Raw genomic sequence first — 16,843 nt, forward strand, 5'->3', positions numbered from 1 at the left:
TTTTTTTTTTTTTCCTGCCGTGATTTTTCCTTCATCAACCATAAAGAAAGGGTCCTCTGGCTAAAAATATCCTGGAACAGCAGTTAGCATTGGGACCTATTTTTTTTTTTTTTTTCTCAGCTCTTGGGAGGTAAGGTTATTTCACCTACATGTGTACCAAGTTATTTTTAAAACTTGCCTTGTTCTTCCCTGGTTATTCTATTTCAATAAACAAAAGGAAACCCTACTGTCCTCGCATCTGCTCTCGGCATCCAGCTGTTCTGTGGTCCACAATCTACCAAGATCATCCCACGGCTGAGTGGGCCCTTTCCCCGTAAACTGGAACACATGAAGTACTTTGGGAAAACAGCTCGATGAGTCATTTTTTTGACCTTCTCACAAGCATGGAGGTTGGACACCAAAACTTGATGACACTGGCACAAAGAACCAGGTGTTGTTCTTTATTCTTAATAACCATCCATTTTGCCATCAGGCTATAAGTGAGGGACTGGCTCAAGCCTGTTTGAATGGCACTGATGGCGACATAAAGCAGACATTCTGTCTGATGTCAAGGTTAACTCAAGCAGAATCTCACCGATCTCTGTTCACTCAATTGCTGATTCAATAAACAGCGAGCACCAGCTACACGCTGGATTCTTTGTAAGCAGGGAGGATGAGGGTGGGGAGGTGAAAGACCCGTTTTGCCCTTAAGAGGCCACCCCGTGGGGGTCGAGAAGGAGACACAATTATAGCACAGTGGTATAAAAGTCTCCAAAGAGGTATGCACAAGGAGGAAGAAAGCCGAAAATGAATTGGGGTGGTGGGAAGAGGGAAAAAGTCCACAGGATGGGCGGGTGGTCAGGAGAGTCTGAGAGAGACCCTAAACCTGCCTCTTTCAAAGGAAGAGTAAGAACTTGGTGGAGGAAGAGAAGGGTTTTCTGGAGAGAAAACGCAGGTAGGAGCCACCGCTGCTCCTCTGGTGGAGATCAGAGCCAGTCCCTGCAGACCTCCCAGGGCTCCCTGCTCTGCGGTCTTCTATGGTGGGAAAGCGCGACTCCTTGGAGGTTCTTCTTGGGGTTGGTACTCAGCACCGACATCTTACAGCACCTCGTCACCTGGTCTGGGCCAGCCCCTGGAGTTCCCTGCTCCTTCTAAGAAGGCACTTTCATGATGAGAAAGCAGGCTGCTCTGACGGTTCCTGCAGCTTCCTCTCCATGCTGAACATTCCTGGCTCAGCGAGTCTTGACGCTACAGCTTCCTTATCCCTGGTCCTCCCAGGTGCCCTGGGCCCACCAGTTTCTTGACACCACCTTAAGATCCGCTGCCCAGGAGGGTACCACCTTCCCAGCTTCAGATGCTCTAGTGCTGCTGCACATTGCAGAGCTGCTTTAATGAACACTGGGTCTCCATCTATCAGCCGTCCTCCAACCAGCCCCTGCATCTCTCGGGAGTTATGATAATAAAACATGTTGACTGAATAAACACAATTATGGAAGCTCAGAATATGTCATTATTAAAACAAAATACTCCTCACAAACCGAACAACTTAGAAGTAATAATCACGGAGTAAAAAAGAACCAAAAGAACCAACAAACTGTTTAAATGGGGGGGGGGGACCTGATCACACAACTTCCGCACACCTGTCTCCTTTTTCTATCATCAATAGATAAAGACACTCAATTAATTCAACTGTATCCCCAAACCTACCATGACCTCATGAGAGAAGCAGGATCCTCCCTATACCACCCAGATGAAGTCACAGCAACAGTTCTACGTAGAGGAAACGTTGCAGGTATACACACGTGTGCACACACAGGCACACAAATATGCAGACGCACAAAGGCAGTTTAGTGGAGACAATCAATCCTCAGCAACTTTTTTTTAACAGCTCCTTTTATATTGGTTTATTTCTTTGTTTATTTACTTATTTACTGGTGGTGTTGGGGATTGAACCCAGGGCCTTGTGCATGTGAGGCAAGCACTCTTCTACTGACTGAGTTATATCCCCAGCCCCTGATCCTCAGCAACTTTAACATGGAATTCACTATTACCTACCACTCATTCTCTTTGACTTCATTAATGAATCACCTTAACTCTGATATGTTAAGGTGATATCGATCCTGAGATGTTTCCTTTAGTTTGATTGTTAGAAGGAATCAAACAAAACCCTGTTACTTTTTGAGGTTGAAAGGAAGAGTAAGATAATGTCCCTGTTCCTGTGTTGCTCCCATGCTAGTGGAAAGATGGTAATCAAGAACCCGTAATATGATTTCAGCAATATGGTTTCTCTCTTTTTTTTTTTTTAATGTAGCTTAAAACAAGCTAAAAAATAAACAAGAATCTTACATTTTCCAACTAGGAGTGTGCATGGGAACAATTCTGGCCCACAGGACATCATGAAAACTGCTGAACCAGGTTTCTGGAGTCGCCTTTGGAAGGGAGACTCGAGACAGACCTCTGGTTGGACCTTCATCATTGGCCTTTCTCGTGCTTGAACTTGGACAGGTTGCTAATGGAGCAGCCACCCAGGCAACACCAGGCCACAAAGATGAGGGGGAAAGCTACGAGATGGCTAAATGCAAAGGCAGAGGGAGGCCGGCTCCTTGAGGGAACACGGAGCCTGCACCTTGGCCATGGTCCACCGGGTTCCAGGCGTTTGTTAAGCGGAGAGAGCCAACCTCCTACTTAGTTCAAGCAACTGCTTAGTCAGGTTTTCTATTACTCATGTTTGAAAGCAATCCCAGGCTGATATACTTTGCATGCAGCAGTCTAGACTTCGCAACAAACAGACTTATTACCCAACTGTCGAGCAAAAAAAAAGCCCCACCTCAGTGGGCATGCTCCATGCAGATCCTGTTCTGAGAGCTGACAGCACTCTGTCATACTGCAAAAGAATTATACGGATGAGACCAGAGAGAGGTGCAGATATTTTAATGAGAATTCTAGAACTTTTCAAAATTGTATTGCTCTAATGAGATTAAATACAAGAAAGAAAATTTCCCCAAAGCAAATCACCTTAAAAAATCAAACTATCAACTGAATTCAATTTCTTCAGTTCCCTTCCCTTTCCCAACCTCCCCCCAAAAATTCTCCATAGTTAATCACAGTGATACCTTTAATTAAGCTTTTGGATCTAGCATCATGTAAACACTTCTCAAGTCTTTATAGTCCTCTTTATCTTGCCCAGTGGAGCCGGGCGGGTATTAGGGATTTAACCAAGGGGCAATTTACTATTAAGCCACATCCCCAATCCCCGCCCCACCCCAGCTTTTTTTTTTTTTTTTTTTTGAGATAGGGCCTCACTAAATTGCTGAGGCACTGGCCTTGAACTTACAATCCCCCTATCTCGGCTTCCTGAGCTGCTGGGATTACAAGCATGCACCACCACACCCAGCTATCATCATTTTCTTAAATATTTTATGTATTTATTTTTATGTGATGCTAAGGATCAAATCCAGGACCTCACATGTGCCAGGCCAGTGGACAGCCCCAGTCATCATTCTTAATGGCTGTAAGTCTATCACATTGATGAATCCCAATTTACTGAACAACTCTTTCCTGTTCAATGAGGGTATTGGTAAGCAAAACTAATGGCTGCAGAGAGAAATCTCAGAAAAGAGGACATTACTCCCAAATCAATATGCAGCCAGAATTGTCAATGTGAAGATTGTATTAGATATAAATTATTCCCAAGCATTTTCAATGCTTTCCTCATGTATCCAGGATGGCTGACACTTGGACTGTGGTGGTTAGTTAGGTAATCTAGTTAAGTAAAACTGATCAGAAACATTTTATTTTAAAATTAATTTTATAGACTATGTATTCTAAATATTGTTATGAAGAATATATATATTTTATTTAGAAGATCCATCCAATCATGTAGTAGGTTTCAAGCTTAACTGACATGGCCAGCTTATTAACTACATGGTACAACATCCTAGTCAGAGAAAGACATCGATCCTGAGATGTTTCCTTTAGTTAGTTGTATTGTTAAGGAATCAAACAAAACCCTGTTACTTTTTGAGGTTGAAAGGAAGAGTAAGATAATGTCCCTGTTCCTGTGTTGCTCCCATGCTAATGGAAAGATGGTAATCAAGAACCAGTAATATGGTTTCAGATGATGAGAGAGGCTATGAAGGACAACAGATAAAAACAGGGAAGATGTGTTCTGAAGAGGATCTCCACAAAGGTGTCCATCTCTACAGAGACCTGAAAGATGCAAATGAGCACCGTGAAGATCTGGGGTCTGGTTCCAAATAGAAGAACTTGCCAGGGCAGCAGCCTGCAGTGTGAATGAGCCTGTCCCTTTCTGGTGGGAGCCAGACCACGACCATGGCAGGCTTTGTTGATCAACATCAGAAGTACGTGCTCTACTGGTTATTGGGGGGGCGGGGGGCAGAGCACTGAGGGGTTCGAGTACAACAATACAATGATCTGATCTGCCGGATACATGCAGAGTTCCACTCCGGCTACAGTGTAGATGCAGGGGCGAGAGCAGAAACCAGGAGCAGGTTACAGACCATCTGGCAAACGGCGTACTTCTCCAGTCCAACAAAATACCACTGTTTGGTCCTGCATACACAGAAGTTCACTGAGTGAGAACGTGGCCAGGCCTAGCGGACAACTCCAACCCAGTGGTGGGCGCACACACTGGAAAACAAGGGCTGTTACACTTATGCTCCGTGATTCCTTTTAAATCTTCAGGCTATCTACTGTTTTTCTTCCCCACTTTTGGTTCTGTGCATAAGTTATTCTAAATTATTAACTCTTCACGGGGAAAAAAATGGTTAACATGAATTCCCTCCAGCCTGGCGCATCATTCAAACTTAGCAGATGCAAAAGAGAGCAGCCCTGCCTTTCTAATTTTAAGAACTGCTGTGCGAACTCCTTTTTCAAGCTTCCCTGGTCTTTTGTGATTAATTTTAGTAACTGGAGAACGACTTGTTTAAGAACAAATGAGTCATGATACAGCTTAATATCTAGCAACCTAAAATCACCCTCCTCCACAGAGAATATCATTTTCAAGTATGAAATTCTCATGTCTTAAACATCTATACTCCACGTTAAGGCTACGAAGCTTCCTGCTTTACAAAAGAGACGGGGAGGGACAGGCCAGGCACTCGAGACCGCCGAGAATGAGTAGCAAGTCAGCTGCCTTCTGAAGGTATTTGTCTTAGGTATGTCTCATAATGCGGGGGAAAAAAAATCTCACTCAGAATAAAAGTTTATAACCAGTGCCCTTTAAAATATGTTTTTCCACACAGCAATCCTACCACAATATAAATTTCTCATGAGCTAGAATGGCAGCCCGGTGACTTTTGCATTGATTATACACCCTTGAGCCTTAGGCATAGGAAAGGCCAGCACCCAGAAGAGCAGAGGTCAAACAGGAAAGAAACCAAAGCCACAGGTTCCTGGGCTTTCTGTATCATCTCTTCTTCTCTTGAATTATGACTTGCTATAAACCTTTGCAGATTAACTGGAGAACTAGCAATCACCTCATAGAATATCTATCCAAAATATACAGTTGGGAGGAGGATGCAGCTGAGTGGTAGAGTGAGTGCCTAACACCCTTAGACCCTGGATTTGATAGCCAGGACTCCCCCTTCCCCACTCACCCAACATCCCCCCCACACACACTCACTCTCTCTCTCTCTCTCTCTCTCTCTCACACACACACACACACACACACACACACACACAGCCTTTCAATAGGTTGTTTCCCTCAACACTTAACAGCAATTACAAAAATGTGCACCAAGTTAAAAAATCCTGGTCACTTGGTTCAATGAGCATCGTGCACAATTTTAAGGATTAACTTCAAGCACCGAACAGTCCCTAACTGGAGTGGGAGGAGGAAAAGAAATGTATTTTTTTTTAAAAAAAGAAAAAACAAAGGAAGTTCCTTCCAAAGACAGTAATTGACCATCAAAGAAGAAATGGCTGGTATTCCTTCTGGAAGTGCCCCTAGAGAACATTTTTAAAATATTCTACTCAAACCAAGAAAATTATTTTCATCTTATTTGGGGATCTGAAACACTATTTTCCACTTATTGGCTCTTTCTACAAATATTCACGATCACCTGCTCGGAGTCTGAGATCATACTATGCATTGGGAAGAGGGCGGTGAATAAGATATAGGGGAGAGCCAGTGTCATCCTACAACCAGAGCATCCTTCCAGTGGTACAGCGTTACATTAAGGCCCCCACGACTCACCTGTCCAGGACCCATAGTACCTTGTGTCCCCCTAGTTAATTTTATGTGTCACCTGGACTGGGTCTCAAGGGTTCCCAGATGGGTCCAACATTATCCTGGGTATTTCTACAGGGGTGTTTGTGGATGAGGTTAGCATTTACATTGGTAGGCTCTGGGATGGGGGTGAGAGTGACCTAATAGGTGACAGCCTGGACAGAACAGAAAAGGCCGACGCTGCCCCAGGAGGAGACAGCTCTTCCTGCCTGAAGGCCTTGACATGGGGCCATCAGCTTCTTCCTGCCTTTGGATGCAGTTTGAAACATCATCTCTCCCTGGTCTTGAGCTTGCCAGCCTGTGGACTTGGACTGAACTTCCTTATTAGCCCTCCTGGTTCTCGGGCCTTGGGAAGGGGGCTGGGGCCACACCATGGGCCGCCTCCCTGCAACTCTGGGGATCTGGCCTCCATGTCTGCATGAGTCAATCCTCGGGGGAAAGCTCTTCACGACCAGGCCTGCACACATGCCCTCCTGGCTCTGTTTCTCTGAAGAAACCTCATCAGGGGGCTTTGGTCATGGGGATATCAAGAAATGGGATGCCCATGGAAGTTTGTCCTGTGTGTGCCCCGAGTCCTGCCCTCTTGGAAAATTGCCTTCACCACACACGAAACTTGTGCCGCCCTCCTGGAGAGGTCAATATGGACGGAGGCCACAGCCCTGGCACAGAAGCCACAGAGAACAGTCATTGTGTGCGACCCCACAGAAATCCTTGGGAATCCTTGAACAGGAGTGGCAGGATCAGATCCTTTTCTTTTCTTTTTTTCCCTTTTAAACAATGAAAAGGTCACTGGGTGGCAAGATGCAGGATGGTCTAGAAGATAAATGGTCCAAAGTCTATGAGAGTCTGTCCCATAGGACATTGTGCAGCCTTCCCCAAGGTGGTGCCTATGAAGCTGGAGGTAGAGCCACAGACCTGCTGCCCTGTTAGATGGAGACACCATAAGGATGGACACAACTGTGATAATCCCAAGGCCTCTGGCTTGGGGACCCGGTGGAGATGACAGTCTGGTTACTCCTTCATCAAGCACTGGTTTGGAGAGTGGCGAGGATGCGAGGGGAAGAAAATCAGGACAGCGATGTACAAGTCCAGCAGGACATCCTCAACCCGTGGGGCACCCTTTCCCCATCGAGAGTGTCATCTGGGAACCTCCCTTGGGATCAGGGCTGTCTCAAGGCCCGACGGCAATGCTGTCATAATGACCATGACCTTCTTCTGAGGAACTAACTTTCCCCTGGGTTTATCATTCTCAAAACAAATATGTTGGAAACTAAAAAGATAAACACGTTAAATGAGTTTCAAAATAATTAAAACAACCGACCTTCTCGCAGTCCATCTCACCTCTTGCTAGGACTAGACTCTGAGTTCTCTCTCAGATGGTGCTCAACCTCATACCAATGGGGGTACAGCACGTGCCTCCCTCTTGCTACCTCTCTCTAAGCCTCTATCAAAGCCGAAAAATCCCCAGTAAGTGGGCTCATTTGACCGGGGACCTCAATTCCACTGTAAATAAGATGCCACAGTGACAATGCTAGCTAGGAAATTCCCAGTAGCCTCCCTCCTTCCCTGTCCCCAGCAGATGTACTTCTCCGTCTAGACTCCTCCTGACTCTCTTGCTGGAAAATTCGCTAAGCAGTACAAACAGAGCCAAGGCCAGGGGGTACCACCTAATTGAATGGGATGCTGAGTTCAGCTTTAAAAAAGTGACTCAGTAAAATCCAGAAACAAGTCTCTTCCCTGAGCCAAAAAGCTCTCTGGGCCAGCTTTCAGCTTAGGGTGAAGCCACTTGAAACAAATCTTTCCAGAAACACAGAGTGTCCTGAAAAGTCCTCCCCCGCACCCTCTTCAGAAGAACCCTGAGCCAAGTCTGCAAACTGCAGCGGGCTCCCACCTGGTCCTGTTGCCCTGCGTGCTCTGGCCTCCATGAGGACACACTGTTGGTCCCCCTTGGGAAGGCGCTGACTGTTCATATCTCAGGATGGCATCATTTCAGATTTCTTGTATCATTTTAAGATTTCTCATAGTCACTCTGACCCCAGACTCTGCCCAGAAACACGGTCTTCGCTGAAAACCTGACCGAATGGTGGGCTTTGGTGAGCAGTCATGTGGTACGGAGGCGGAGGTCGCGGGTGGGAGCGGACACCTGGTTCACAGCTCAGAGCTCTGTTGACTACTGGACTCCAGGAAGTCACTTCACCCCACCCAACCCTCAATTTTCTCATTGGTACAGTGGGAATAATAATGTTTACCTAGTGCATTTATGTCTGTGATCCCCTGAAATAATTATGTGAAGGAATAATAACATTCAATCTCATGAGCTGTTTGAAGATGAGGACCATTTAACCATCGCTTCCTGTAGCAGCTGGAAATAGTAAATGCTCAAGAAACTTTTAATGATTATACATAATCGATAAATAGATGCAAGAAGAGCACCAGACATGCGAGAGATGTTGCACGGATGTCAGGTGATATCATAAACCTGCCACCACTTGTGCAGAGTTCTTCCAGCTCTGGGCTGCCAGTGACTTGAACTCTTGTAACAATCTCCTTAGACACCATGTCCAACAATAGTGCCGAGGTCCTGGGAACTTGGTGTGTGTATCAGGAGCTGTCTGGTATTAGATGACACAAAAAACAAACAAACAAGGAATCCTTCATGCCAATTATTGATCTCCACCAGGCAAGAGCCGTAACTTAATTCCAAACAGCCAAGACCATGGTTTGAAATGGATACTGTAAAAAGCAAGAAAGGCCCTCAGGGGTGTCCACCCCCACACCCCAAGATGCCATGATAATGACGCTGATGAGACATCCGTTCCTGGGTACTGGGGAAGTTCACTGAAAGTCTCACACGCCACTGAAAATGTCCAAGTCATTCCAGACCTGATAAATACAACTGGTGACCAAATTAGGTTATCAGACCTTCTCTGACCGATTCTCCTTGGTGCAACAAATGTTTTCTGAGCATCCACCCTGAGCCAGACCCTGTTCCAGGCACTTTGTTCTCAAAGAGAAAAAACAAAGGACTTCTCCACCAAGAATTTGCTGTGTAAGCATGACCACTAAGTAATGTGACTTAAGAAAGAAGCATATTAACTACAGGTGCCTGGTGAGCTATACAATTATTTTGACACAATTTCTATGTCTAATATACAAAAATTCCCTGTCAGACCTGATATCAGAGATAGTTTATACATTTCATAAGGAAAAAAAAAACACTATTTCTTCCTTACTGTCTTACCTCCTTTTTTGGACCAAAAACAGTACTATCTATTTTCAAGGGCTTCCTGTGCTGACCTGGTTACCCTGGATCTGTGGTTGCTTCCCCCAAACAATCTCAACACACTTTCACAGGCTGACAATGGGCCAAGGTTAGAGACTATGAAAAGAATGTGTCACTGGACTTCCAAGGTCTTCCAAAAGTGGAGTTCCAAAGATATTTAAACCGTAGCCACCTAAATCGTTGGATTGAGTGGAAAAGTCCCAGGGTGCCTCCCTAGAAAATGTGCCTTCTGGTAACTGGTTAAAATACAAGCATTTCATCTGTGGTTCCACCACACATTTATTTTAGTTGACCAAGTACGGACCATAGAGCAATGCACAACCCTCTCTCTTCTCACTGGCCAGAACCTGGTCAGGACAAGGGACCCTCCACGGCCCAGCTGTCTCCCACAGCTCATCAGAACGATGGATGAGGATCGAAGTCTTTGAGGCTATTTTAATTCCCAGCAAAATTAATTTGGCACAAATGCAGCAGGAGTCCCTTCCTTTGCAGGAAATACTTCTGTTACTGTGAATCTGGTACATAAAATAATCCACCCACTGAAGAGCAGAATTAGCAGTGGCGTTTTTGTATTGGGTTTGTATCCCTGAAATAATTTCTTTTTTAAGGTTTCCTGTGGGATCACGGCAAGTGGGTAAGGGCACCTGTAGGCGGGTGCATCCTCAGATGCTTATCTGGGGGCATCCCATAGGGACCTGCACCACACTGTGAGTCTCTCTTCTTATATTCAAATCCTCTCATAAATGCAGTTTTGGTGCTGCCCGACAGCAGCATTAGGATGTGCCCTTAGGCCATCATGAAAACAAGGGCCTACTTATTTCTAAAAGGAAATTGTGAGGACAGCTAGATGTGTATTAGAGTGTCAGCATCCTCATGAAACCTTCCTTCACTCTCCCAGAAGACACACCTGAGTGTCCTCTCTCTTTCTGCTAAACTCATCAGCGCTTCCCCAGGCCTGGCGGCCAACCTGGACAATCCTACAGTGTAACTGTAAGGCATGCTTAGCTCATCTTTGCAGTTATAAGATGATCCTGTACTGGGAGGTCAGGAATTCTCTTCACCTTTTTACCCTTCATATCAGGAGACCCCCAGCAAACATATAATAATCTCATAAATTCACTCTCCATATTTATAAAAAGTCAAACAAAGATCTAGAAAGCACTTTGGTGACATAGCCAGGCAGGGCTGCCAATCCCCATTTCAGGACACTTTACTACATGCTAAGGGACTTTGTATAACTCTGTGGCACAGGACCTTATACATACCTCACTTTACTGTCTTCTCAAGAATATTAAAAAAAAAATGTTTTAGAGTATAACAGCTTTGCTCACAAAATCAGCTTATTTCCACATTAAACATAAAAGTACACTTTGGAAAAAAAAATAGATGATCCACTAATTAAATTTATTTCTAGATTTATTTTAAATGCTTTAATTTTTGTCATAAACGAATCTTTGAAATGTTGAATTTTAAACAACGCAGCAGCCTTTTTTATTTGATTGGTTTCTGAGACACAGGAGAAGACTGAAGAACAAAGGAATTCTCAAGATGCCAGTAAAGAAAAAGAAAGCAGTTTTGCTTCCTGCTGCCCACCCACCCAGGTCCAGTGGTCCACAGGACATCACTTCTGTTTTGCGGCAGTTTGTGCCCTGGGTTCCATCGCTGGCTCTAGGTGTGGGCAGTGAGTGCATTTGGCTTCTTCCAGGGGTTCAGCTGCACGATCTTCAGAGAGCTGATGTGAGCCGAGATCTGAAGCAAACCTCCCATCTGTGACCTGGTCAACTCCTTCACTGGCTGCCCTTCCAAGCATCCTGCCATCGGCCCGCCTGTGACGCTGTCTGCATGTGTGCAGGCTGCCTCCCCGGTGAGGTGCGACAAGGATCCAGAAGTCCCCTGAATGCTGTTCAACTGTGCAGCCCAGACATGAGAAGTGTAAAATACTGTATCAACAGTGCTCCCGGGACAAGCCAAGGCCACGGCCACTGGTAAAAACGCACAAGGCAGGTAAAAACAGATGACTTCCCACAAAGGCAACACAAGGGCAGCTATTCCCTCCAGATACTTGAAGCCTTTTAATAGACACCCCCACCACGGCTTTACCATATCCCCGCATCTGGGGGAAATCGTGAAAACAAAAGGGAGATAGAACAGTAGAAGGGACCAGGAAAAGAGAGGAGGGGAGGGGAGAGAGAGACACTGGAGAATACAACTGGGCAATTACATGGTTCTATTGTGGGCACGTATGAATATGTAACAACGAATCCCACTATTATGTATAATTATAATGAACCAATAAAAAGAAATTTTAAGTGCTCATATCCAATGCATGGAATAAACATTCCTAATATACATACATATACATATACATACTATATATATATATATATATATATATATAGTAAAGAGTTGTTTGGCATTTGTGTTATTTTATACATAGTATATACAAACGATTTCTCTCCCTACAATTTCACAGATTAATCGCGGAAGGGTTGCATTATGGTGTTAAGTGCAGGACTGAGATTGGTATGATCCTCTGAAAGGGCTGCTTCACAGCTTTTTTCTCACTTAAGGCATTAAGAGAAAACAGAAAGTATAAAAGAACTGAATGTGCTAATAGATATACGCATGCACGCACACCAACATAGATGCATGCATACTGGGGCGCCTGAATACCGGGGTGTCCCTCTAACAGGGCGGGCCTCGTGACAGATGTAACCTAAGACAAATGGAGACTGTTCTAAGGATGGGAAGAAGCACTGAGGGACTCTGAGCCGGTGAGATAAAATTTTATGATGTGAAAGGAAGAAGTCCAGGGAAGAATGAGCCCCAAGAGAACCCACCGCAGCCCTCCCCCATCCACCCTGTCTCGTCGAGGCCAAGGCAGGGAAGAGAAACCCACCAGGGCTGAGAGACAACCACGCTTGTGCCTCTTGGGTGGGGCAAAGTCACTCCCACTGCCCGCAAGCTCAAAGCAAAACACAGCCCGTTCCCTCTTCTACCTGTCCACGTCTCTGTTTCCATCTGAATTTGGTGGGGAAAAGAGAAGAGCTGTTTCTCAACACGGAGCATTTTCGTGTGATTTTGTTATGCTCTTTTAAAAAACCGCAGGTGCAGGGCAGGGATACTGAGCAGAGTCGCAGGCTGCACACCTGGAAACACAGATTTGGCTCAGACTCCAAGGGGCGTCTCCAACACTGAGTGGGAAGAGCGCAGCTTGACCCAGGAGCCACACACGGTACCACCCACCCTCCAGCTTGTGAATCCTTATGAAGACCTGCAGCAGCAGTGACTGAGTTCACCCCAACAGCACTCCCCTAAAAGCCCTCGCTTTCCTCTCTTCTCTGCTCAGGGTGTGGGGCTGCGCTTCAGAGTCTGGAAAATGCCTGCCTCTCTTCTCCAGGTGCCGGGAGGGAGTGCCTGACCAGGGACGTACGGCTCATCCAGAAGGGGCAGAGGAAGGGCTGAAAACTTGGCCTGAGAATCTTCAAGGGATCCTTGCATGGTACCCAGAAGCCCTTTCTTCACCAAGATCCCTGGCACTATGTGGAAAGGACGAAACATGAGAGTCCTACATTCTCCACTCAACTCTCTACCCTGATGTCTCCATGCATTTCCGGTAATGCAGACCTTCAACTATGGCTGCTCCTTGCGCCCCAAGGAACATCTCAGAAGAACTTGGCACGCTCTTCCACCTGGCTGCTGTCATCTGGGTAAAGCTGGTTTATCTTCCAGTACTTTCCCTTCCCTTTCATCTTGAAGATGGCAGAGCAGGTACAATATTTGTGGGTTTCACAAGCTTAGTAAACCCCCCCCCCCATCTGTGACTGCTTTGGCACCTCTGAGCAGAGTAAGGCACTGTTAAGCAGGACAGGAATGGCACCTCTTAACCATTCCCGTGGCATGGAAAAAAAATTCATTCAAATTTATTAATTTTTTCAAGGGAAAAAATGCTCAGGGCAGCTTTTCCTCTTAAATTCTCCTTCATTTCCCCCAAACCTTTCATTCTTTCAATGGATCTACTTCATGCCCTCTAATATTTTTCTAGGCATCTGAACAGAGCCTTCAGTGAGCACATCAGGTAGGAGCCAGAAACGTACTTTACCAACAATATGTGCCAATCAAGCCACCGACCTCGCTCTTCCCCATCAGCACTAGCTCCTTGGAGGAGCCAATCACAAACCCATCAGGTACCCGAGAAGCAACACATGACAGTATCCCTCAATGCGCTCCAGTCTCCTCACCTACAAAATAAGGAGGTTCGGTCTTAAAAATCCCTTCCTGCTGTAGAATTCTGTGATCTTAAAATTTACGCAGAAAGGATGAAACATGAGAGTCCTACATTCCCCACTCAACTCTGTATCCTGAGGTCTTCACGCTTTCCCAGGACCTGCGGTGTGCAGTTCAGTTTGGCCACCTTGCGATTCCCTGAGACACACTTGAATAATTACACAGTGAGAAAACGCATCCTGCACACAGAGGAGGCCTCTGCCCTGGCTGCAGAAAGCCCTAATCTCAGGTCTCTTCATTCCAAAAACCAAAAGGTGAATTTTCTCTTTGGAAGGTCATGCACAATCCCTTATGAATCAGGATGGCTGATTTTTATGTCTTTTTTTTTTAAATCTCATGTACCTTCTTTCTTTCTCATATTAAGAAAAAAATCATCTCTTATCTTTACTTTTAAGAATATTAAAATGAGGCTCAGTGCCAGAGTCTCCAAGGCCTGAAGGCAACTCTATCCATGGAGGTATCTGGGCCAGAAACCTGGGAGCCAGTCTCAACATTTCCATCTCCCTGGCCCCATGGTGACCAAGAGCTGCTGATCTGGCTCCTAAATGTATCGTAAATGTCCATCCCCATTGCCTTCAGCTCTCCCAACTCCCACTGCCTTGCCCCAGGGAGGAGGGGCCTCTGCACATTCTCCACCAACCCACCTCCTGCCCCACCCATTTCCTAAGCCACAGTAACCTTTATAGGATGCACATGGTGTTACATCACTCCTAGTGTCAGACTTCCCCGGGGTCCCCACTGCTTCCAGGAGGTTGTTCCAAATCCTTCAGAATTCTTAACAAAACATCTGATGCCTGACTTTCTTGTGTTCCCATAGCTGAGCTCCTTCCCGCATCTGGGCTCTCAACTTGCTCTTTCCCTTGTCCAGCACAGTCCTTTCCAGAGCTCCTTCCTCCACAGCACCCACGTGCTTGCTCCCTTTCGCCTGCCTATTCCAGCCACTCTTGAAGCTCAGTTCGAATGCCGTTGCCTCTGGGAAGCTCCCCTGGCCACCTACGGCAAGTCCCTCAGGTACACCTGCTCTGCGCACCTGGGTCTGTTTTAACCAGTGACTTTTTTTTAATAATTTTTTATTGGTTCTTTTTAGTTCCACATGACAGTAGAGTCCATTTTGATATAAATACACAGCATGCAATATATGTTATTCCAATGAGGACCCCAGTCTTTTGGATATATGTGACGGTGAGATTCACTGTGGTGTATTCATATAGGTACACAGGAAAGTCATGACAGAGTCATTCCACTGGCTTTCCTTTTCCTATCCTGCTTCCCTTCCCTCATTCCCCTTTGTCTAAGCCACCGAACTTGCATCTCCGGCCTCTTATTGTGGATTAGCTTCCACATATCAGAAAACATTCTACCTTTTGGTTTTTGGGGGATTGGCTTATTTTACTTAGTGTAATAGTCTCAAGACCCATCCATTTGCCAGCAAATTCAATAAAGTCATCCTTCTTTATTAACCAATGACTTTTTACCATCTACCTTCCTCCCAAAAAACTCCGTACAGGGCAAGGGGCAAATCTCTGTGATGGTTCTTGTACCCAAGTCCCCAGACAAGAGTTTCAGAGTATTACAGATTCTACTTGACCAAAAGAATGAAAATGTGGGAAGAAAAAGGAAGAGAAAAGAGAGATACTGTAAAGGTAAAATTTCTAAGCTGATTCTAAGCTGCAAAAGTCTGAGTTAAAGTGTAAAAGACCGGGCACTGTAAGGTTTCTAAATTACAAGGCTTGGGCTAAAAAATAATAGACCAGGTATTGTTAAAATTCCTCTGCTACCCCCGGAACCTGTAATCTCTGTAGTTGTTAGGACAATACCTGAACTGCCCAGTAAATATTTCCACTGATTCCCTGGTTGTTTATTAGCTAAGGGCTCCAAGTAGCTCGGCACGGAAGCATCCAGGCCACAAAACCAATCAGTTTAAATGTGTACCCCCGCTTAGGAGTGACCAATCACCCCTGCCCAGACTGTTCCCGCCAATGAATGTACTAATCATGGCTCAGAGTTGTTGTTCAATTTTCCCGCGCCTCAAGATGATTTGTTCTGATGTATGCAAAGCCCCCCACCCTCTCCAAAAAGTGTACTTAAGCTCTGCTTGACCTCTGCTCTGGGCTCTGGGCTGCTCTCCTTTCTCGAGTGGGCATGGAGCCCTAGCATGCTGGTTCAATAAATCCCCTTTTGCCAACTGCATGGAGCTAGTCTCTTGTGGTCTCTTCCTCCGACGTTTCGCCGGTCCCTCACGATACAAATCATTTATACTCCTGCAGCCTAGCCACACATCTGCCCCCTTTTTTTTTTTTTTTTTTTTTGAAAAAGGGTCTCACTCTGTCGCCCAGGCTGGCCTCCAACTCACCAGCCTCCCTCCTCGGCCTCTGGTGCAGCACACTCCAGCTCCCCACTCCTGCCCATTCTTGATGGTACAGAAACAGGAGGAGAGAGACGAAAAATGAGGAAAGTTTAAGAGGATGAAGATAGGAATAGTGAGAAAAGAAGTGAAAGGATCACCCCATGATTCTTTGGGACACCTTCAAAAAAAAGTACCAGGACTTTGGTGTTTTAGAAAAGTTGGCACACGACCTTTCTTCCATCTATTCTTACCTTTAGAATGCCCCAAGTGGAGAAGGTATTCCAGAAAGGAGGACAATATGGGGAATTGAGGTGGCCAAGGAAATAACGCTTTTGTTTGAGGACAAGGCACCGAGCATCCATGAACTTGGGTGAAATTTCTTGTCCACAAAGAGATAAAACAAAGTGACCTCCGGAGGTGCCCTCTGGGGCCTTTGTAGAACATGGAAACCCCAGTTCCCGTGGCACCCACTTACCGCTGCCTCTACCTCCATCTTAACCAAACCATAGGATGTTTCAGTGCACTGAAGGTCAAATGAAGGTCACTGACGTTTCCCTCACTACAGGGGTTTCAACCACCTAAATCTTGAAGCCCACCATGAAAATGCCACCTGCACTGAGAAAGCCACTCAAAATCCAAGTTCCTCACTGGGAACAAGGGCCAAAGGTGGGGCTCTCTTGAAGCCCATGACTAAGAA

General features: G+C 45.6%; 1 protein-coding gene across 2 annotated transcripts in view; it reads right to left on the reverse strand.

Annotated features, from left to right (window-relative positions):
- Prkca (protein kinase C alpha) overlaps positions 1-16,843 on the reverse strand; it is a 395,759-nt gene that overhangs the window by 230,680 nt on the left and 148,236 nt on the right. The window lies entirely within an intron of this gene.

The sequence above is a fragment of the Urocitellus parryii genome, chromosome 7 (assembly GCF_045843805.1).
Source record: "Urocitellus parryii isolate mUroPar1 chromosome 7, mUroPar1.hap1, whole genome shotgun sequence".
Classification (NCBI taxonomy): Eukaryota; Metazoa; Chordata; class Mammalia; order Rodentia; family Sciuridae; genus Urocitellus; species Urocitellus parryii.